At 44.2% G+C, this 24,908-nt stretch overlaps 1 protein-coding gene and 1 long non-coding RNA gene across 2 annotated transcripts in view; one reads left to right on the top strand and one right to left on the bottom strand.

The window, feature by feature from the left end:
* Positions 1-24,908, top strand: part of FGF18 (fibroblast growth factor 18) — a 985,397-nt gene that overhangs the window by 171,439 nt on the left and 789,050 nt on the right. The gene's annotated exons all lie outside the window — the stretch shown is intronic.
* LOC138581889 (uncharacterized) overlaps positions 15,036-24,908 on the bottom strand; it is a 100,215-nt gene continuing 90,342 nt past the window's right edge. The window contains exon 3 of the long non-coding RNA XR_011304844.1: positions 15,036-15,788. This is a non-coding gene — a long non-coding RNA (uncharacterized lncRNA). The remainder of the gene's footprint in view (positions 15,789-24,908) is intronic.

Genomic DNA, 24,908 nt, shown 5'->3' on the forward strand with positions numbered 1-24,908 from the left:
TGCAGCTCCCCCCCTACTCAAAACCAGGTGCAGCAGCCCAGAATTGGTGCCTCATTCGTCCTGTCTCAACCACCTGATCACCTCTGACTCCAGTTTCGAGTGCCCACTCCCTTTCACTGGCACCTCCCCACGTAACTCCTATCTTGTTACTATCCTCACCCCATCCCTCACCTAGGTCCGTCCATTGCACACTCCCCTTCTCGTAACTATCATACTGGTCCTATCCCCGCCATCTCTAACACCTTCAGCTACGGCCCTTCTCTACTTGTCCTTTATCTGATACCTCTGTTATGCGATCTTCCAAAACTCCTTTCCACCACCCTCTCCCCCCCTCTCTCCACCCTTCCACCTTCTCCTTTCCCTCCTACTCTCCTTTTTCCTACTAATGCCCACTCCCCTCCACTATCCTCGCCCCCACTCCTCCAGTCACACTCCTACCTTCTTTCACCACCCTAATCTTCTGTACCCCCCTACCGCCAGCCACTCCGCCCTCATGAACATGGCTGTCTGGAACGCCAGATCCATCTGTAATAAAACCACAGCTGTTCTTGACTTATTCTTTCACCTTAAACTTCACTTCCTCTGCCTAACTTAAACCTGGATTCCCCCTCATAACACCTCTGTCCCTGCCTTATAAACAACCTCCTCTTCCTCCTTCTTTCACCCACCCCACCCCTCTGGCCGCGGTGGAGGCGTTGGACTCCTCTACCATCCCAAATACATCTCCTTCTCCTCTCCAACTCTCCATTCTTTCCCTTCCTTTGAATTCCTTTACAAGTCTTTCTCCTCTCCCCACCCTATTTCCTTCCTTTCCTTCCTGATCATCTATCTATCGTCCCCCTGGCCCTCTCTCTTCCTTATGAAGACCTTGATCACCTCCTCTCACTAATCACTCCCTCCCCCTCTCCTCTATCAGTACTAGGTGACTTTAATATTCATCTTCCTTCTCCTCCTCAATCTTCTCCCCTCTTCTCCGTCCTTGACTCCTACCTCCTCTGCCCCTTCATTCCTCCCCCACTCACTCCTCTGGCTCCACCCTTGACCTCATCTTCAATTCTTCCTATCCCTATTCCCCTGTCTCCTCTCTTCCTGTTTATCTCTCTGATCATGCCTTACTCTCATTCTCCCTTTCCCTTCTCTCCCACTCATCTACTGCTAATCTCTCCCCTCCAATCTACTCTTGACGGGACTTTTGTAACTTCGACGCTACCCTCTTTTTCGATACTTGCTCTTCTTCTCTTCCATCTCTACAAGACTTCGCCTTACTCTCTGCGAATGATGCTCTATCCTCCCTTTCCTCCTCTATCTCCTCTGCCCTTGATCAACTTTACCCCTCCTCTCTCTTCCGTCCAACCCGGAAGCCCTTTCAACCATGGCTTAATTCCCATCTCCGCTCTATGCGGCGCCTTCTCCGACGCCTGGAGAGACTCTGGCTCAAAACTCCCTCACTTTCTAATCAAACCTCTTACTTCTCTTACTATGTACTATATAACTCCTACCTTGCCTCGGCCAAATCTTCCTACTACTCTAATCTTCTCCATTCTCAAGCCTCCCACCCTCGTTGTATCTTCCAAACTCTCTCTCGTCTTCTCTCTCCTCCCACTCCTGATCCCTCATCCAATTCCACACTCTCTCCTTCTGACTTTTCTAACTTCTTCCCCTCCAAAATCCTCACCCTTCGGCAAAAAATCAACTCCCTCTCTGATTCCCCTTCTCCTCCTCCCCCCTCTCCTTCCTGATCCTTCATGTCCATCTTCTCATCCATTTCCCCTTCCGAAGTTTCCTCCTTTCTATCCAAAGCTCACCCCACGTCCGCCCCATCAGACCCTCTAACTTTCCTTCTTATCCCTAAGATCTACCTCTTCATATCCCCTACCTTACCTCTTTCTTCAATATCTGCCTCCCCTCATCAACATTTCCCTCTGCGTTCAAGCATGCTACAATTATTCCTATTCTGAAGAAACCCTCTGCTGATCCACTTCTCACTGCTAACATTAGACCTATCTCTCTTCTACCATTCCTCTCCAAGCTTCTTGAGCGCCTTGCCTACTCTCAGCTCTCATCCTTTGCCAATACTTCCTCTCTCCTTCTTCCCTTCCAATATGGCTTCCATCCCAAACATTTCACAGAAACAGCTCTCACCTCTATCCTTAACTCCCTCCTCTCTGCTCGCCATGCCAAACAATCCTCTATCCTTATTCTCCTTCATCTCTCAGCAGCCTTTGACACTGTTAATCATCCTCTCCTTCTCCACACTCTTTCCGCCCTTGGGTTTCAAGGCCCTGTTCTCAAATGGCTAGCCTCTTATCTCTCTTCCTGTTCCTTTGCTGTATCATGTGGTGGCCGGACCTCTCCTTCCTTTCCTCTTGAATACAGTGTTCCCCAAGGTTCCGTACTTGGTCCTTTCCTCTTCTCTCTTTACACCTCCCTCATTGCCCCTGTTATCTCCTTGTTTGGCAGCTCCCACCATTTCTATGCCGACGACACTCAACTCTTTCTCTCTTTCTCCTCCTTCTCAACTGACCTTCACCTAAAACTCTCTTCCTGCCTTACTGCCATTAAGAACTGGATGTCCTCCAGCTTTCTCTCTCTTAACACCGATAAAACTGAAGTCCTTTTCTTTCCCTCCAACTCTCTTGCCTCTCCCTCTCCTCCCCCTTTCATTCATTTTCCACCCTCCAATCTCCCCATCTCTCCCCAAGCTCGTAACTTAGGCGTTCTCTTTGACTCCTCTCTCTCCTTCTCCCAGCACATTTCACTCACCTCTCGCACTTGCCGATACCATCTCTACAATATTTGCAGAATCTGTCCCTCCCTCACTTTCCACACTACCAAACTCCTAATCTCCTCTCTCATATTTTCTCACCTCTTCTATTGCTCCTCTCTACTCTTTGGACTACCAGCATCTCATCTTGCCCCCCTTAAACCCATCTACCACTCTGCTGTTCGTACCCCTTGTCTCCTCACCTCCCGTGACTCCATCTCTACTTCGCTCTCTTACCTTGGCTGGCTACCATTTCACTCACAGCTAAAATTTTACTTTCTCTGCCATGTCTTCAAATCCCTCCATGGTCTTGCTCCTCCTTATCTCTCCTCCCTTCTCTCCTTCTACTACCCTCCCGTTCCCTTTGTTCCGCTGACCACTTCCTTCTCACTGTACCTCCATCCCCCTGTGCTTCCCCCCATTTCCGCTCCTTCCAACTCCTTGCACCCCTACACTGGAACTCACTCCCTCTCACAATCCGCTCCACCACGACCTTCCCCTCTTTCTGCACTTCCCTTAAATCCCTCCTTCTCCACTCTCCTCCTTGAAACCTCGCCCTCTACCCTCTCTGCTTCCCCTCCCCCCTCATTCTTCCCCTTGATTTTCTCTCTCCCGTCTCCTACCCTCCTCTCTCTCCCTTCTATTCCCTCTTCCAACTCTCCACCACCCCTCCCCGACCCACCTAATCCCACTCCCCTATTCTCCCTCCCCTTCAGTTAATTGCTCTTTTCACTGTTTTATCAAATGATTCATGTTGTAATTTTGATTCATCTGTTACATTGTTGATGTTGTTATGTATTATGTTGTCCCACTGTACAGCGCTTTGGTGTAAAGCACTCTATAAATCAAATCAAATCAAAGAAGTGCGTGATGAATTGGTAGAGGCCTTTGTCCCGGATGTTGTTAATTTATGACCACTAATCAGACCTGTAACGGAAACATCTGAAAAACTGCCAGGTCTTGGCCGGGAGTGGCCTGGTCTATTTGTGAGACCATAGGGAAGGGGTAAGGGGTGATGCTGGTCTGTTAATAGCATTCTACAACATGCTGTAAGCCTGGCACTGTGATGAGGGGGACTCGTCAGTTGGGGGTGCACACATTATTTGATACTTTATTTTAGACGTCTGTAAGTTATGTTTTGTTAATTTGGTTTTACACTGGTCAATATCACCTCTACAGCAGCATCAGAGTGCCTAGGCTTGTACAGCGAGCAGTGTATGGCGACCCAACCAGCAGTATCCAGACCTTGGCCTGTCTTTGAGTATGCAGTGATAGTCTGGTACCCTTATGTCATGTTACTGTACTTTGACAGTAAGCATAAGGCTAAGACACACTTTATTGCCTATGGCGCACCCTATGCCCAAAAAGGACACCTCACAGGACTGAGCTGCAGGGTGGTCATCTTTAACACTAAAAGCCAACAACATGAAAAGTAGTGTGCCATACGATCAGTGATGAGGGCCCCTTGTCCAGGCAACCGGCCAACGCGGAGAAAATGCGTGTGAAATAGAAGTGGATGTGTTCCAAAACTGACTCATGCAAGGGCAAAGGTGATCTGCTCAGCTTGAACACCTAGAAGCCCTTTTAATGAAAAACATTTGGAAGGGGTTGTATGTCAGAAATGTGTATTTGCCGTGTTTGCAGCTCATGCGAAACACTTCTATATTTTGTTTCCCCGCTGTATGTTGCAACGCTTCTATTGTGCACCAAACCGTCACCACTCTGGCGGTCTCAGAGCACTCTATGCAGGCGTTTATGGGGTGTGCTTGTTGACTAATCTGAAGTTTTCTAAGCGGCCATGATTGTTTGACCTCATGCAGGAACAAAGATATTTAGTTCATCGTTGATAAAGCAACATGCTTTGAACTGACCCGTGGTATAATGGGTTTTAATACATGAGTGATTTGATTTTCAACCATCTGTATGTAGGTAACTACTTTCAAGGAACACTGCTGCAACTATGCCTAGTCTTTGCTTTATAAATCACCCTGGCAAAAATTAACATACCTGATTACTGGAAGTAACATCACATGCTCACTGAAGCTAATGAAATCACAAACAGTGACACCACAGGTTGTGATTTCACAATAATAGTAATACAAAATCTACAACGTTACCCCAAAATAGAAATGAAATCACTGCAGTTGCCCTGCATCTGACGGAAAACATATACTGCTGGTCTCTTCAGCCTTTCCCTGTCCCAAATGACTTATGCCTACACGCACTTTCCCCTCGTGTGCATAAGGGGAGCCTGCACATCTGCCCAAGGATCAGAACACAATGCTTGCAGCTGCTGGCCGAGCACATGTGCGCTCCGAGGATCTACGTTAAAATACCGAAACAAAACAACCAGGCCCAAATCAGCACGTTTTTTAAAATCGAATTTCGAAAATGTTTTTTTTTAACCTTTTTTTGCACTTTTCTTTGTAATGCTGGGGTACTCACCCCCAACCCCCCACACTTTAATGTATACCTGACACCCCACCCCCAATCTAGTTTTTGAGGAAAAAAAGTACACACATCATGCAAAAATGAGATTCAACAAATTCGCTATTATCGGCCTCATTGTTTTGGGTTGGTTGTGTTGACGCAATGCCCTTTCCGAAGTCAGTGCTCGCATTCCTCATGGCACTGGTGTCTCCTGCCCACATCCAGAGGATGCCCTCGAGTCGCACCTCTCCTCTTATCTGCCACCCATGGCTCCCATGGCCTTGCGCAGCCAAGAGTTTTGGCAGACATTTTTTAAAGAATGAAAGGGAGGTCACCAATGTAATTCCGATGTAAGGAGGAGGGGGTTTGAAAATATTTTTGAGGGGGCACATCTGGTAAGAATTGTGTACGAAATTGGTGTTGGATTGGGAATGTATTCCCGTAAATTATTGCTTGGCATTACTAAGATTGGAACAGAAGGGTTGGTTGATTTGTATAGTTTATGAAGAGACATCAGTCCGTGTCAGGACTGTGCTCTGTGCAGTTGTCCAAGATCGGTGCAACTATAAGGCCATCACAAGCAGCTTGCTAGAGTGTCACCAGCAGAAGGTCACAAGAGGAGGACCCATTGCCCCTGAGAACATCAATTCTAGCCCCATGGAAGGGGGGCATACATCCTAGCCCCCCATCTGCACTTGCTGGGATTTTAGGAAATGCCGTACATTGGAGCTCGACCGAAGATGCCTTGCAGAGAAGGACCTGGGCCTGAGCAAGGGTGCACTAATCAAGCACAGTGGGCTCAGGACATGGCGTTGCCTCAGGAATCACGCCACGCCCCGAGGGTATGAGGAGCCTCTGACCAATCAGATATGAGCAGATGAGCGTATACAGAAGTCAACAGCTGTGTGCAGACCCTGGCGCCTGGATCGAGTTGCAACATGGATATCCGTGGCTGAATGCGAGTGCTCTCTGCGCATGACACCATGGTAGGCAAGGCTCCTGTTTATATTACTCAAAATCGGGCCTGTGTTCCTTACAAAAAAAAAAAGGAGTAATAGGTACGCATTTATATGACTCTTTGTGCCACCTGTACTGCTCACGTGATGTGTTCATAGCAAACCTATGGGCATAAAGCGCTTTAGTGTTGAACGATGTGAAGATGCCTGTACCATAAACATGCTTCTTTTCATGTGCACACATTGCTAACTACAAAGATATATATTTAACTCACCTAAAAGTAGTCCAGACAGGAAGGAGAACTATGTTTTTACTTCCTAAAGAACCGACTTTCAACTTCCCCAAATAGGGAGTAAAATACACTTACCACAGATTCTTATCTGGAGCTCAGTCTGAGACATGAAGGTTCAGGTCTCAAAGAGGAGGTGCTGTTGGCTTGCCAGGCATCATGGTTTCCCTTTATTTACTAATGCATGCTGTTGGATGTGAGCCTCTTATTATGGCAGGCATTTGCTCATGTACATGCCATGCCATTCAGATGAAGGGGATGGAAAGAGGACCACTGCTTTTCTGTTTTTCTGAGCTGATTGCCCCACACATGGTATAGACTATTAGACTAATTCCATCATACAGATGGTGTTCACAAGACCTTGGCATCTGTATGTCTTTCATTTCATAGCTTATTTCGGAGTGAAAGCTCCATAACCTTTGAATTCATTTATCTAGAGCAGATACAACGTATTCACATTTAAAATACACTGTGAATCACCCGAAAATATGATTCTTCCTTAATATTCAGTAATAAAGATCACATTGTAGCAGCAAGGCTCCTGCTGTTTTTCTTCTTTTGTATGCAGAGCATTTATTAGGAACTTAGCCACAAAAGAACATGACATGGCAGCACGCAACAGTAATAAATGCCACAAAGCAGGCCTACTGTGCTTGAGACATGTCTTTACTAGAAAAGGCCTAAGATACAGACCTCTGGTTCTAACATTCAGCGCACACAAAAATAAAAAAGGCCTCACAATTTCAACATCCTCAGTGTTACAAACACAACACATCTCTGTGATTTCCACGCCAGACAATATACCAGTTATATTAAAAAATGGTAACGGCCATAACCTAAAACGTGTAAAGCGATGGGTTATCTTATTCACAATGGATGAACAGTCTGCCCCAGACAATATCTGTGCTATAAGAAGGTATTCAATTGTCCTAGTTTCTAAGTATGCAACATCCTCTTTTATTTTGATAATGGTTAATATAAGAAGGCTTCCTCATTGATTTTTCTTGCTTAGGCAATCTTTTACACTTGGGGAAACCAGTCATTGTAAGCCATGTTTTTACTAACCGTCTTATATAGGACAGCCACTAAAACATTGAGGTGACTCCAACTTTGAATTTGCCTGAATTTGTGTTATTCTAGATGTAAACCCGACAAAGTATGGGATCAGATGTAACTACATCAGATATAAAAGGAATATCTGGTTTCCATGTGTATAATGAATGTGGAAACAATTCTAGGTAATTCTAGTACTCTGCATAAGAAGTAATTTTCCAATTTACACCTGTAAATCCCCAAAAATGTGTCCGACACCTTCCAACAACAACTGATTTTGCTTTTTTAATAATACTTTTAAAATAACTTTTAGTAATAAGAACAATGGATGAGTACTGGAACCTCCGCAACAGGCTCAATATCTCCATATTCCACAGTTCATTTATAACATCTGCAATGCCTGTTTTTCTATATGCATATGCCATGATAAACTGCTCATAAACCTCAAGCCTGAGTAATCATATTATTTATTTATTTATTTATTTGTATTTATAAAGCGCACAACAGCCCTCGGGCATTGAGGCACTGTGAAGGACATGGATGAAGGCATGATTCAGGGTTACAGTAATGCGGCCCCACAAAAATACTTAGTGCAGAGTGGTAAAATACATAGTGAACAGTTACATAAGACATTACAAGGAAGCAAACAGTGAGTGCATCCGCTTATGGCTTTGCCAGGCAGATCTGTTATACAAAGAGCCTAGTCTTGATGGCTTTCCTGAAGGCTGCATGAGAGTCAATTTGACGCAGTTCTGGGGGGAGTGTGTTCCAGTGGGTGGCAGCCATGTTAGGGAAGCTCGAGCCACCAGTGCGCACTTTGTGTGTGATAGGTGCCGTTATTCTGTTGGCGTAGGCCGTTCTAGATGGTCTGGAAGTGGTGTGGGGGATAATTCTGTGGGCTAGGTAGGGTGTTGCCAGCCCATGGAGGCATTTGTGCGTCAAGGCCAGTGTTTTGAACACGATCCTTTCCTTGACGGGGAGCCAATGAGCCCTCCTCCTGATTTCTGAAATGTGGTCATGTCTGGAGGTGCCCGTGGCAGCTCTCAAGGCGTTGTTTTGAGCTAGTTGGAGTTTGGCCAAGTTTTTGCGAGAGGTCCCTACAAAGAGTGCATTGCAGTGTTCAATCCTGGAACCAATAATCGCCCTAGCAATAGTGAGGCAGTTTTCTTGGGAGAGGAAGGGTCTAGCTGCGTTAAGCAGTTTGGAGTGGTATGCCAATGCAGAAGCGACAGCATTGACCTGCCTGTTCATGGTTAGGTCAGGTTCAATGTACACACCCAGAGCCTTAATGAATTTGGAGACTTTAATAGGGATGTTGTCGATAGTAAAGGAAGAGTATTGCTTGCCCCGTTTTCCTAGAGTACCTGAGGATCCGATTAATAGAAGTTCTGTCTTCTCACTATTGAGACAGAGCCAGTTCTCTGCCATCCAGGATTGGATAGATGGCATTCAGGGTGTCAAGGTCAGTCTGGTTGTCCCCTGAGAGGGGGGGATCAATACCTGTGTATCATCCGCGTAGTTGGTGTATGAGATGCCCAGAGCGTCCAGAATTTTGAAAAGTGGCCTTGTGAAAAGGTTGTATAGTGTGGGGGCAATACAAGAACCCTGTGGTACCCCATTTTTGATGAGACTCTGGTTGGTACAGGAAGATTCAGAGAAAACCTTCATGACTCTGTCCTGTAGAAAGGAGGTTATCCAGGTACAGGCACTCAGAGAAATTGGCTGCGGTGGAGAGGTGGTGACATAATGTCTGATGATCCACCAGCGGAAAGATCCAATTGGAGAAAGAGTGAGGGTTTGCCAACGTCTCTGAGATCGTCCATTTGATTTTTTAAATCAAGCAAGGCAGTTTCCGTGCCATGCCTAGGTCGAAAACCGGATTGGCACAGACCGAGGAGGTGGTTGCTCTCAATGAATTCTTGGACTTCTAGATAGGCTGCTTTGTCCAGAAATTTTAGTAGGAACAGCACAGTGGTAATATGCCTGTAGTTCCTAGGGACAAGTGGGTCAAGGGATGGTTTTTTCAGGAGCGGGCGGACCCAGGCTTCTTTGAGTGTCGTAGGGACGCGGCCTGTCTGGAAGGAGGAGTTGATAAAGGCAGTAATGAATGGGGTGAGGGCAGATGCGCAGTCTTTGATGACCTGAGCAGGACAGGCATTGACTTCACAGTTGGAGGTTTTGATGGAATTGAGGAGAGCACAAACCTCAGATTCACTAATATCCCTGAAGTTAAACACTGAAGTGGGGTTCTCTGGGATAGTAGGAGGTGCCGTGTCATGAGGTTTGGGGAGCAGGTCAAAGAGTGCTTTTTGGTGGTTTAGGATTTTAGTGTTTGTGAGTAAGGGTCGACTCCAGTCCTGTTTGAGTATTGCCTTTATCTTCTTTGTGACCACTATTTGATTTGACTTCTTAATGTTGACTGATAGACCTCTAGTTACGTATATCAGAATAATCTTTGACCAATTTTTGTAGGATTGCAGGAGCTATTGTAAGCAAGACCATGTCATCCGCAACTGGCAATGGGATGCACTTACCCAAGATATTAAGTTCATCCTTAGTTGCTTTAGCCTCCATAAAGAATGCATGCAACAAGTTAATGAACAGGTTAAAAAGAATTGGAGCCATGTCCAGACCCAGGTGCAATCTCTTCATCACCTCATTGCTTGAGTTCACCATCCCTTCCATATCTTAAACATGTGTATTACAGTATAAGGTCATCACAATAACCAGGATATCCCTTCAAACACATAACTCATATAATGTCCACCACAGAAAATCCCCATTGCATGTTGTCAAATGCTGAACTCAGATCCATATAGGCTATGCACATTGCAGAACCTGGCCCACAAGCATATTTAGCAGACAGAAGATACAAGTTGAATGCCTGCAGTTCGGTACCTAGATTTTCCCAAAAGCCAAATGCGATATCAGGAAGGATGTTAATTTTATTTAGCAAGATAGTCTTCTGTATATTACATTAACAAAAAATGTTAAAAAAGGACTGCTGATCAAGAAAATTAAACTGTCTGATTATGGGATGATAGCGGGGGTTTCTTATAAATTTGAGGTATAGTAAGTACTGAGGTGCTAAATGTCTGACGCCATTCTGATTGAAATCCTAAGCATTACATGCCATGATTGGCTAGGGGACACCATAAAAGCAATTGATGTTTAATAAGATCTACCAGAACTCCACCTGGGCATAGACTCTTCCCACGCTTGCCAATGTTGTAGGATCCAAACATAAGTATTCTACAAGTTCTTCAGATAGTTTTCTATCATATAGTGCTTCTATCTATGGCTGACCCTTGCCTCCTAAATCTTTACAAATGACAAAAGCATTTCACCCATTCCTCTGGTAGAATATGAATTAGGATTCCAGGCTCACTAATCGCAGTACTGGTATGTTTATTATATCCAACTATTACCATCTTCTGCTGCCACTTTCAGACTGTTAAAAAATATAAAAATTGTAGTTCTTTTTCATAGTAGTGAATGGTTACTATTTTTGTCCAACCAGGACTGTTACGTTTGTTTATTTATTGCAGTCCCATTAGTGAGAAAACATTCTGGTATTGATCTAATTATTTTGACAAAACATTCAAGCTTTCTATCATCATCAACATTTAGATCCAGGGAAGTTAATACGTTTGAAGGATTTAACTTCACTACTCTGTCATGCAACCTTTGTCCATCATGCAGGGTCTACTTGATATTTTTCTGATTATTATCAAGTAATGATTGCCTTATATGTGTATAGCTGGGTACCAAGCTAGAAGATGCACCATATGAATTCAACAATAATGTTTTGTGTTCACTGACATTTCTTTCCATCACAACAAAAAACCTGTATATGAAACAGTGTGCTATCCGATTAAAAGAAATATTGTTTCTGCTGGAAGGCCTCTTGTTAGTAAATTATCCTGGTAAATTACTAGGAAATCATTCACTGACCGGACTAAAACCCTTCTTGTGGGGTCAAATACAGCTCCAAAATGTCAGCGATAGAGAGGCCATGCTAGGCCCCTATTGTGAGAGTGAAGCTGGCTGATCTTGAGATCCATTGGAAAATGCAGGCTAGTTCAAAACATTGTTTTCCGATATATAAGGCCTAGTGAATGAACAAAAATGGGCCTATTTCAACTTTAGTAAAATACAAAGACACTGAGGTGAAGGAGATTGTGCCCTAGAACTGTAATATTGCTAACTGTGTCCAATTGAGTCAAACAAAAAGAGGTGGTGCTGCAGATGTTGACTTGTGTAAATTGGGAAAAGGCACCTTTGACAGATTTAAAACTGCAGCAGTGCATATAGAAAGAAAAGATACATTTGAAATACGCCACCGTTAGAAGATAAAAAGGAGGAATGATGCCTGACATTTAAGAAATAAAGTCAAGTGACAGATTGTGTTATCAGGAATAAAGACACTTAATTTTGATCATACTAAATGACAGCATATAAAGAGAAAGGCCTGGTTTCCTATGTTAACTGTGGCCTATATGTGTGTGTAAGATTAATAATGAATCTACCTCTTCTCTGATTTTGTAGAACCGAAAGATTGTATTTATGAACAGCAGGCCTAAGTGTAATCCAAATTGTTACATGTTAAACACATTGGGCCTCATTACACGGAAGGCGGTATCACCATGGTTGCCGCCGGTACCATACCGGTACCACCATGGAGAAAAGGGGAATTACCACCCCATTCCAAGGTTGGTGGGGTGGAAATTCCTCCTTTCTCCATGGCCCTGCAAATTGCGGTACTGTAATTAGTACCAAGATCCCTTTGCGGGACCCAACTTTAACGGCTGGTCTACACCAGGTGTTAAGGTCAGGTCCCGCAAAGGGACCGCGTAGTAAGGCAGTAAGGGTTAACGGTCACCGGTACCCTTACCAGTGACTGTTAACCCTTAACGCCTTCCGTGTAATGAGACCCATTGTGTCAATGTAAAATGCTATTCTTTTGAATTATGTATGTAGCTTGTTTTTCCACATTGAACTGGAAGCTCTGGGCCGCGGAAACTTTGACCTCAAGACCTTTGGCTAGGGACCTCTAAAAGAAGGTTTGGTTTTCGGTTTATATGCTAAAAAATACAGAGTAGTAGATCGGAATGATGAAGGTGGCAAATAAGCCAGCCAGCAGAAGTGACCTTAAGGTCAGGTCTCCCCTTAGCTTCGAACAAATAAAACCTTTGAAGCCCAGGAGGGGAGGTCATGATCACATGGGCCAGTGAGATGTCCTAATCAGGTCACAGGACAGAAATCAAACCTAAGAAATGGCGGGGGCTGGTGTGAAACTCAGGGATACTTGTGGTGTCTTGCCATTGACTAACATTGAATACATTATCTTGAATAAAAAGTGCATTGTGTGTTCCACTGAGCTCATCCCGGGTTTATATTAAAGGGGATGAGAAGCCCATTGGGACCATGTAAAAACAAATTTTGGGTGCTGGATACAAGTTGAGTTATAAAGACAATTATGATTCCGGCATTCTCATAATTCCGAGGGAATGGAAATTTGGTGTGGTGATAGGTTATGGAAGTAAGGTTAGAATCATGAAGGGTCAGAGTTGTGACTATCTCGGCTCAGGAATAAATCGATAAAAATGGTAGCTCCTCTCAGGAAGGGGGTGCTTAGATATGATTAGTATTTTCCGACTTGCCATAAAATATAGAACTCAAAAATACATATGTGCCTACAGTTATCTGAAACATTAGGGTAGCTGCCATGTTGTTAGATTTTAAGGTCACTGAAAAAGTTAAACCCACTTGTCATATTGGGATGATGAATCTTTCTCCTCTCTCAGCGGAGCATCCACACCCCCCCAACTCCTTGTCTTATTAGCAGGCAGTTGGCATATTGGGGGGGTGGAAGAGAGCTAGCCAATCTGTAGCATGGGAAGTGTGATCATAATGGAGTGTCACCAGCCTATAAGAGATCAGTTTTCAATCTGAGAGGACCTTTCTTTCTTTTACTTTTCAACTCTTGGGACCTTTCTTTGGACATTTGATTTTTTCACTTGACTTTCCCACTCTATTGCTGGAGGTAGTCTGCTTCTGGACTCTTGCAAAGAACTAGCAGGGTGACACGAGTGCTACCAAGGACTTAAACATTGCATAGGAGATGGAGACTGGGAAATCCAGAAGCCAGCTGGGCCTGCCATTTGAGGAGCCAGAGGAAGTCTGCGTGCTGGGGACTACCACTAACCAAAGCCTTTTGACCAGATCTGTACTTTCCTCAGAGGAGCCCTGTTATTTCCCTGGATGCCACCATAACCAAGGCCTCCCATGTAAGTAAATTAATCCAAATGCCAGCAATAGTGTGGGGGTGGGGGGAATCTGCCAGCCTTAATATCTCGCATATCGGGTAGGTGGGTGGAACTGGGGAGACCCTTGGCACATTTTATTAAATCCAACTCAAATTAATTCCACTATAGAAAATCACCCTATCCATTTGTGTTGCGAAATGCCTGCCTCAATCCTTTCCATATAATTGTTGGGAGGGGGGAGCTGTGTAGATCCTTAGTGCATTGAATTGAAGTTAAACCAATTAATTCCCATATAGAAAATAACAGGATGAGTGTTGTTAGAGTTTCGAAACTAACAAAGTCCATGCTCTGTGTGTTAGAGCCGGTATAGGCGATGAAGTACTTGGGTGACTCTACCTTTTTGAAACCCCTGTCTTCTGTACCGAAGGGGGGATGTTCATAATCCCAAAATAAGTAAGCCTAAAATGCTACTCTTCAAGTGAATGTAGAGTGTGCAAAACAACATTTCCCATTTATTTACTTGCATCCCAACACGATTTTCCCAAGGCCCTGCATTTCATGCAAATAAAAAGCCCAACACGATTTTCGCATTGAGTTCCTTTCTTTGCCTTCCAAATAAAAAACTTTTTTTTCATTGTGTCTATTTGTCAAACCATGCCTTTTAATAAAAAGCAAAAACTATTTTGCTATTGTATTCCCCTACCTGTACCTTGCCTTCAAATAAAGGGGTCATATATAAATGATGCCTGGGGGTATGAGTTGCTGGAAGAGAAGAGCATTGTGATAATCCAAACAATCACTGGGGGTTGTTCAAATTTCATAATTGTTAATGTGCAAGAAATCCTCTGTGTGTTTGATGTACAGTCTCTAAATTGTACCAGTGTGTGTAGTATCTGTAAGTTCATTTGAAATACAAGCCAGTCAATTGGTGCAAGTAATTTGAAATTGTGACATTTTGTAGTGCCACAGTGTTGGTGGCTGATGTTTTGGTTACTGTTCTTCTTTGTCAAACCTTAAATACATTTATATTCTTACTAACAGACTAATACATTGTGACATTCTCTATTAGTTATGGCCAGAATTCTAGTCCTCTCTCAATAGGGTGTGGAGCTAGTAAGTCTGCAAGACTAATTCCCATAGCACTGTCTTTTAAATCGGCCAAACATCCAGCAGTATATTGAACTCGTAAGTTTGAAATCAACAGCCACAATTTTACATTCTACACTTTTATTACAGAAATCCATAGAAGTACTATTGATAGCCAACACTCTAAGTAACACAACATTCTCCCATATATGGCAATATGCAAATTGAATAGCCTCCATGTGCTGTGTGGCACATCCATAAACGTATTTCATCTGCAAGCTGACTGTTGTTACTTACTATATGATGGAACTTTATGACCACTATTAACCTTAATTAGCACATGGAGATCCTTATTGACCTCCTCTCAACCAATTAGAATTTTCAGAGCGCAGTTAATAACCACTGGTCTGGAAAGCAGATAGGGAAACCTTAATGCAATTTTCCAGTCAACTTATCTTTCGTCAGGACACTTCCTTTCTGGAAGGACCCTTTTTCACTGCAATATCCTATTTAACACATCAGAGAGAAATTTAAAATATGGGAATATGTTTTGACTTTCTTATAGATAGTCTACTTTTACATCACACCCAACACATGCTCATGTTAACCCCTGTCCAGTTTAAATAAGTTTGTAATTAAAATATGTAACTTACGAAAACAACTTTGCTATTTAAACACTACAAAAAACACATTTAATTTACTAACTCTGTATTGCTACTTCAGCTCAGGCCGTAACTTAGTGATGGCTCATTATTCCATGATAACTACCCCTCCCTCCGTCTATAAGGCTACAGTAATATAAACATCCATCTGAAGGTAAACCCGGTCTTGCTTTAGTGGCATCAATAGGAAAACGTCCATCACTTGTAATTTTGCAGGAGTACTTGTCCAGGTTTCTTGCAGGCTAGCCACTCTCGGCTGAGAGTCTTGCTATTCAAACCTGTGAAGTTCCAAGACAAGATTTTCAAGTTAAATACGGAGCCAAGTATAACAACTATATCAACACTAGCACCATAATGTGATTGATATACCTTAGGAATGTTGTGTCTACAAGAACCAGATATGTATTAAAATAGATTTCACTCAAATACAATCAAAGATGGTGTAGTAGTATCTCTCACAAGGCCATTACCCTTGATTATTTGGTTCCCTTCCTCAACTTGGCCACTTTGAAGAGATGCCCACTCAGCATTAGAATTTTCAGGTATCCCATGTCACCAAGACAAAAGTCACCTGCCGTCTGGGTATCCATATTTATGATGGATAAGTCAACTCAATCAATATCATTTAGAGATGCAGCCATTATTTGCTTGTCTATTTGACTGCAGAGCAACCAAACATCTCTTCTGTGAATGTCCTGCTGCTGTTAGGGACCCACTGAATGAATTGCATTGGAATCTATTTGTTGTGTTAAAAAAAATAAACGAACAGATAATATATTTGAGTCATTGTCTGTCCAAGTTGCTCAAAACAACTAAGAACTAAATGGCTTTTACCGTTGCATTGGTGAGCAGCAATGGCTGGTAATGGCCCACCAGCTTGAGCGTAGGTAGGCCCAAGCAGCACAAGGACTTGAGGCCATTAGCGCCTATGTCCATACGGCGATGCAGGGGTGAAAACCATTCGCACTCCAGAATTCATCTGGGGTGCACATTTTTTTTCTTAAGGAGATTGGTTGTGGTTATTGCTTGCTGCCAATCTCCCAAGAAAAAAAGATACCCGTCGCCATAGGAACTTAGTCCTTTTTCATTTTCTATGGTGGCAGTGGGTAGTGGGAAGAGCTCCATGACTGGAGCACAAAGCTCCGATCCAGCAGGTAAGTGGGGAGGCTGGGATTGCGTGGGGGAGGCGGTGGGGAAGGGGTTCAGTTTGTTTTTGGGTTGGGGTGGCAAGAGGAAGAGGCTCCATGTTGTCTACTCACACTTTTTTTTTTTAAATGTCACCGCCCGGTGAAGGGCCTCGGGTGGCTGGGAACAGCAGGATGAGAATGTGTATTCTCACCCGCTGTTCCAGCCACCTAATTGGCTGATCCCCCTTACCTGGGTGCGAATGTGACAAACAAGTTGCTGATGTTTACATGTAATAACTACCCAATATCCAGACAATGGTTTTCCCCCAAGCCCACCCATCCTACTCTTATAGATGATGTGGCGATCTGTTTCAAGGCTAAGTCTGCAAGCAGAATTAAAAAAATTAATCATTTTCAATATCAATTTGTTCAATTTTTAACTCGAGAACCTGGATAAGTACTATAATGAATGAGTTGCATGGGGTGGTAATTGGCGTGTATTAGGTTATATACTCTTGTCACTGTGTCTTTACCCTGTTTGACTAAAGAATTCTCTCTAATGGACGATTTTACAGTCACCTAACCCCGTATTTCACAAAGAGGGACTTTTCAGATGGCGTTATAGCAACTCTCTTGTTCCCCTATTCAGCTGTTGATCGTAAACCTGCTATTTTCTTTTTTTATTGAATCAGCTGAATTTAATCAACTTTTCAATTTACAAATAACTTTACAAAATTCTGATAAACGACAAAAGGTAAATATTTACACAAATAAACAAATCATGTTCTTTCATGTTTTACATTACTTCCAACAACTTCTGATTCAAGATTTAAGGCATTTAAAAAGTTCACCGTAGAAACCTGAATGGGAAGTACTTGAAATAATAGACCAGTACTGCTCTTCGTCCATCGAGCCTAGATATTTCCAATATTTTGAGAAATGCACTGCTCTTAACTCTATTAGGGACGGACAATATACAATCAAATGTTCAACAGTTTCAGTAGAATCTAGATCTCTATAAAATCAGCAAATATTTTGGTCTGCTGGTAAACGCTTGCATATGCATAACAAGTCTCTAGTAGGCCACAAATTGAGACGGAAACGCAATATGCACTGTCTATAAAATACAGAAGCTTATTTACACAATTAAATTTCCATAGATCACAAAAACTTTGGCTAGACGAGTATTTATACTGTAAACCTGCTAATTTACCTTTCATTTTGTATTTATTGCTATTGTCTATTTTACTACTTACAGTATCCAGAGCTACCATTTTACATAACAGAATACATTTTTGTGTCAAGTCTGTGTAAGTTGTCGTTGATGTTTTAAGTTTGACCTTTTATCAATGTTAGTATTTTGCCCATCGTAAATTCTGGGCATGTTTGAACCATGTTTCAGGTTGTTTTATGTTGTTCATTAGTCCAAAAAGGGAAAGTTACTGTTGGTTGCTGCTTTTTCTTCAGTCCTCGCTAGGTTGTCCCCATAAAACGACCTCGATTTCTCCCTTCTTGGCGTTCCTTTCTCTTTCTTACTGGCTTTTTCTGAGCCCGGATCGGCCATCATAACTGCTAAAGACCTTTGCTATCTTCCTGTTGTTCTATGTTTCAAAGATGTACCCTTATTCTTTTCACTTATATCATGCAATATATTCCGTCTAGGGGCAAAGGCAGGTTTTTTCAATAATAGATTTATTAAGGGCCTCAACATTAAGGGCCTCAAACCCTCTAGATGCCAAGGGCACTCATGCCCAGCTCCCATCATCCAGGAAGGTGCCAACATGCTGGTCCCCTTCATAACAGCCCTTATCAACGCATCCTTCAAATCAAGCTCAGTGCCTAACACCCTCAAGGAGGCCTGGGTCATGCCACTGCTAAAAAAACCTAATCTAGATCCCAATAACCCAACCAACTACAGGCCAATCACCACCGTTCCCTACATCCTAAAGATCTTAGACAGAGTGGCCTACCTGCAAATACAGAAGCACCTGGAAGACAACAACCTCCTGGGTCTCAGACAATCCGGTTTCAGGCCAAGGCACGGAACAGAGTCAGCCCTACTGGACCTACAAATCCAGATGGACGAGGCAAAGGACAAGGGTAATCTAGCCATTCTCTTGCTGCTAGATCTATCAGCAGCCTTCGACCTCGTCGACCATCAGATCCTCACGGAACATCTGATGATGTCAGCGGCCTTCTCTAACCAGGCGACTGCCTGGATCCAGTCCTTCCTAACCAACCGAACCACCCGGGTCTTCTCCCCGGGGGCCTCAGCACTCCCTGTCCCCATCACATGCGGCGTGCCTCAAGGCTCGTGCGTCTCGCCGACCCTATACAATATCTTCACTAAGCTACTGTTTGACCGCCTAGACAACCTGGGTGTCACATACACAAACTATGCTGACGACACCCAGGTTCTCATCACCCTATCAGGGTGCTATGACGAGGACTCCACCAGAATCAACAATCTATACTTGGAGATCCAAGCCTGGATGGCAGAGCACGGGCTATGCCTCAACGATGAGAAAACTGAGCTCCTTCTTGTCGGCTCCCAACCACGGCTAAACAAACTAGACCCCCGTTACGCGTCCATCAACATAGACGGTAACCTAATCACAGTTGCCAAAGAAATTAAAACCCTTGGGGTTTATCTAGACTCCACTCTCTCGCTCAAAAGACAGGTAAATGCCACAGCCTCATCCACAGCTTACACAAATAAGCTTATCAACGCCTGCAAACCTATCCTTTCTGCCTCCAGCTGCATTACTCTAGTCAGAGCACTAGTGCTCTCAAAAATTGACTACTGCAGTACGCTCTTTCTCGGCACGTCAGAACGCAACCTGAACAAACTACAGGTGCTTCAAAATAATGCCCTCAGAGCCGCCCTCAGTACCCCACAACACGCCCACATCTCCAGCATCAGGCAAGATGCTCACTGGCTACCGGTACGAGACAGAATCACCCTCAGATCCCTCGTCATTGTCCATAAATGCCGCTCCAATGATGCACCCAAATATCTGGCAGACAAGTTCCACAACCACACTTCAACTAGACCAACCAGAACGCCATACTCGCATTGCCTTTCCGTTCCCAAATTCGCCCTAAAAAAAGCCGGTGGCGGCAGCTTCCCGGTCCTAGCTGCCAAACTATGGAACGCTGTGCTGCTAAACCTCAGAACAGAACCCTCCTTTTGGACTTTTAGAGCCAAAACTAAAACATGGCTTTCCAACAGAAACTCTGTCTAATGTACTTCCTCTCCGCATGTCCCTGCCGACCAGCTTATAACCTGGTCTTCCACACCTATTGTTGTTATTTCACAGTCTTGTATTATGGTATATTGTATATTCTTGCCATGTTGTAACTGCATCTAAGTCTTGCCATGTTGTAACTGCATCTAAGTCTCCGGCGCCCGGTTACCCCAGGGTTCGGCGCGCGGTATAAATAAAGAAACTAAACTAAACTAAACTAATTAGTGGAGTGGATGGTTGATGTCTACTTGATGGTCTAACACTAAAATATCCTCTGCATTATCCTCTGATAGCTTAGTTGAGAGAAAAAGTCCATCCTTTGACATTTGTCCTCTAGGACCTCCAGAGTTCTTTTTAAGTAAACCTCAAGGATTCAGGATCGATTTTTGTGTTTCCCCTCTTTGATTATTGCTGAATGGAGGGCTTTCTCTTCAATGTTTTCAAACAAAGTCCCAACAAGAGTCTTTTTTTAAAAACAACCCTTCTTTATGACTACAAGCAAATAATCGTCCTCAGTCCCTATTATTCCAAATTCAGCAGTCTCAAATTATATTAACTGTATTGATTATGCCAACATGCAAGAAGTATATGTATCAAACCTATATGTAAAATGCACAGGGCAGGATGCTCAAAGCTCGGAATAAGCGACTATTATGGGCCCTTATAGAAAAAGGAAGCCACTGCCACGTGATTCGAAAACTATTATATAGATGCCACATACGGTTATCAGTTTTCCCCCAAAATTGACTAAGCAGCTTAAAAACTAGTTTGAGGGATTTCGCAAATATAGAAAGTGTAAACTGATTGTTGTCACTGTTGGTACTGAGTACATGTGTCTTTTCTAAAAACAAGAGGAGAATAGTGGCAAGAAGGGTATAGTCATTCCTCAATCAGCTTCATTTGGCAATAATGGCAAACTCCACACGGAGTCCTGCGGACTCCTCCACTTTGATCCGCTTTGCTCGTCTGAGTGTAACCAGGGTAGAACATTACCTGCTCACTGGAGCATACTGCCCATTTCCTGAGCGACCTCAGGGTCTTACTGCACTGTCACAGAGGCTCTTGTAGACTCCTCCACTTTGATCCGCTTTGCCCCCTTTTATCGGCTGGGGGCTTTCGAGCTGTCCAAAATGTACAATATAACCCGGCCATTGAGTTTGCCATCCAGCTCCGAAGTGACCTTAGGGTCTTAGAGCACTCTCGCCGGGACTCCTTCTGTCTCCTCCACTTGGTTCCGCTTTGCGGGTCTGTGTGCTTATGAGCTGTGCCAAGGGTACAGTGTAATTCTCTCTCTGGAGGATAGCGCCCCCTTCCAAGTGACCTCGGGATCTTAGTGTGCCACTGCCGAGAATCCTACAGTACTCCCCTTTGATTGCCTTCGGCTTTCCTCGGGCACAAGAAAAACATGTGAAGAGATTAAAGGATGTCAATTGTTGTCAGGTTGGTGGGTCTTTGTGGGATATTTAGGCAGTTAATCCTAGCCTAAATGCCACTTAACCACAGCCGGTCAAGTGGCACAGCGAGTAGAGCGCTCGCTTTGACATCAGTGCAGAGCCTGCGAATGCAGGTTCGAATCCCGGCAGCGCCAAACTCAGCGTTTCATCCTTCCGAGGTCGATAAATGAGCACCACACACCGTGGGTAATAATAAGCAGCGCTCAGATACCTGAGGGTTCGTAGCGCTATATATATAAATGCCAAATTATTATTAGTGATGCAGCGACATAGGGTGTAGTTGAACAAGATGCAGACACGACAGCTTTTGGGAGTACACACATGAGAAATTGGAGATACAAGTTCAGTTTGGGGGTTTGCAGATACTATAAGAAAGGTCTAAGACCAGCGAATGCGAACTCAAGAGGGCAATACATCGGCCATTCCATTATTCGATCAATCCACCCGCTCCCCACACACCTGCCCCATCACCTGCCCTGATCATTCTTCGATTAATTGAAAGGCCACCCACAATTTTCATCTTGAAAAGGGGTGAGTGATATTATGAACTTGAAGCGTGTGCACACCTGATGAAATAGTGCTTAAGCGTGCAGGCGTTATGAGGCATCCAGTGCTGCACACAATTAGTTGAGGTTATTTACATATGATATCTGTGCTGCAATTGATTCCCAAATTGCTGATTGCGATCATGCAATCACACAGTTGGCATATTAGGGAGTAGTTGGGGGAGCTCAAGGCACTGGCACGTTAAAGTAATGTTTAGTCAAACGTACATTCAGAACCTCCTAATATAGTTCAGATGTGTGCTTATTATCAACAAACAATAGCTTTTTGTTTTACAAATATCAGCCATCAACACGCTCCTGAGGTAAACGTACCATGTAATCTGCTGTGTGCACATTGTATTTTAACGAGGATTTTTAAAAAGAAGAAAAGCTTTGAGCTTCCCCAACTAATCCATAATACACAGGATAGAATAGCTGCCTCTTTGAATGTATATTTGATGGTAATATATATTTTTCTTCTCTTAAAGTACTCTCTGACCATGGAAGAGGGAGTACGGGTCATGCTTTCTTGCATCAGCACCCCGTATCTTGATAGACAGTCAGTTACGAGAACATGTGGGTACTTTCTGTTTTGATTCAAGCAGTACCAGTTGACGAAGTAAGACTTTTTTTCTGTTTGGGTGGGGCTGTTGAGAAGCAATACAGAAGTTGGCAGATTATAGCAAATGGGAATGTGCTGTCAGTATTTCAGGCTTGAACACTTCATTGATATCATGGGCCCGATTCATGGAAACGTGTGCAGAAATCCTGTAAGGGCCCAGCGCTGAGAAGGACACTGCGCAAACCTGCACGCAGAATAAAGAATGCGAGCCCCGTATATTTATGGAATTGTCCGCGCAAAGTAACCGTATTTGCAAGTCGCAGCCAGATCGCCCCTGGCACGCCCACACGAAAAGCATAAACAGCCAGATCAGCTACCTTTGCATGCTTCACTGGGCACGAATACACGCACCTTCAAACAGTACGTAGGGTCCCCCGCAAGCAGACCTGCATTTCTGGGACCCTGTGCAGGGTCACCCGTAACTGTTCCCAGCACCCCGACAACCCGCGTATGAAAAGTCGCAAGTGCAGTTTGTGAACATGAAAATTGTGGCTGATTAACAGAATGGAATTGAAGGAAGTGACGCGCAGATTCAGGCACCACATGTGTGCAGCATGCCACGTGCGTGCATGATATTAGTACGTGCACAGATGGGAATGCATGGGTGTGAAGTGGCTAGATCACCCATTACAAGCAATTTGCTTATGCAAAATGTCAGTAGCCGAAGGTAGCGCGTGACGGGCAGGGTAAATGATGCACACATTTTGCACTGCACATGCAGCGTGCCCACTCACAGGAAAAGAGCAAATCACTTGGCCCCTGATTATGAGTTGGTGGCAGTGGTCAGCCAAACTACGAGTTTTAGGCTTGAAACTCTTCCTCCCTGTCTGCTTTTGTGTGGCGGTGATTTTTTTTCTGCTTGGGCGGGGCTGTTGAGAAGCAATACAGAAGTTGCCAGATTATAGCAAATGGGAATGTGCTGTCAGTATTTCAGGCTTCAACACTGCACTGATATCTTGGGCCCGATTCCTGGAAATGTGCGCAGAAATCCTGCAAGGGCTGTGCGCCGAGAAGGACACTGCGCAAGCTTGCACACAGAATAAAGAATGCGAGCCCCGTATATTTATGGAATTGTCAGCGCTAAGTAACCGTATTCGCAAATCGCGGCTGAACGCCCCCGACACGCCAACAACAAAAAGCATGAACAGCCAGATCAGCTACCTTTGCATGCTTCCCTGGGCACAAATACACTCACCCTTCAAACAGTACGTGGGTACCCCCGCAAGCAGACTTGCATCTCGGGGACACTCTGCAGGGCCACCCATAAATGTTCCCGGCACCCCGTCAACCTGCGCATGAAAAATCGCAACTCGGTCTAAACTCGTAAATCTGCGTGCAAACCCCGTAAACCGTTTCTGCACCCTGCTACGCTGTTTACACGCACCCCTAAGTTACATCAGAACCACGATTCAGAACACCCCTCTCGAAATTCGACATGCATCCCCACCTCTGTGCTGCTAATCTTATGCGCAAGTGTACTTACGCCTGCCTTCGGGTGGTGGATCGTATGAAGACATGCATGGCCATTTCCCGGCTGTGAGGTAGCGCGATCAAATCCATGCCTATGTCTCGTGTGCACAATTGTGGGCGTGCCAGGGATTGCCTGTGGGACATCACTCATAACGCCCACTTTTTCGCATGTTCTTCCACCCCCTTCCCAGCACTCGGCGCAAGCCACGCCTATGCTCTGCTTGGAGTCTCGCGCAAGGCCCTCGACGGCACGCACAGACATGTCTAGCAATAGCAAACCCCACGCAAGTCCAGGAAAGGTACTGCGCATCCGATTCCACAAAATCGACGAAGGCGGATTTGCATGCAGTTGCACACGCAAGTACCCTATTTTCCGCACAGATAATTCCATTAATCGGGCCCATGTGTCAGAGATGGTGTCAGTAGTCTGGTCTGTACATGCTGGCCAAGCTGGTGGTGTTCTGGTGAGTTTTCACTGTCCAGGAGTTTAGAGATTGAGTTTGGCAGTTTATGGATGAGAGATTCAGAGAGCCTTTTGATGTCTGGTCAGGCCTTGATGCTATCATGATGCAAGAATGAGTGAGGGAACTGGTTGGGGAGAAAGTCTTCGTTAGATAGCCTTCGGGGGTATCACCAGGGTTTACACAGCGCCGTCTGTCTACCCACTGAAGACTAGCGTGAAAGAACTGAGCATGTTTTTGCTGTATGGCAGACAGGCCTTTTTTTTCAGTACTTCGCATTATAGTTTTTGGAGCACAGCCATCTGAATGGCTCTTTTCCCCCCAAAGATGATTTCATTCCAGACTAGCTGCGCGTCCAGTTGAAAGGTATTAAAATTACAAGACATCTTGAAGAAATCATGGGACAATTAAGCCTAAACATTGTGATACATTTATAAGAAGAGCTTTTTCTATACCGTCAAGTTAGTAAAA

Source organism: Ambystoma mexicanum, chromosome 3q (genome assembly GCF_040938575.1).
Source record: "Ambystoma mexicanum isolate Mex_15411 chromosome 3q, UKY_AmexF1_1, whole genome shotgun sequence".
In the NCBI taxonomy this organism is placed as follows: domain Eukaryota; kingdom Metazoa; phylum Chordata; class Amphibia; order Caudata; family Ambystomatidae; genus Ambystoma; species Ambystoma mexicanum.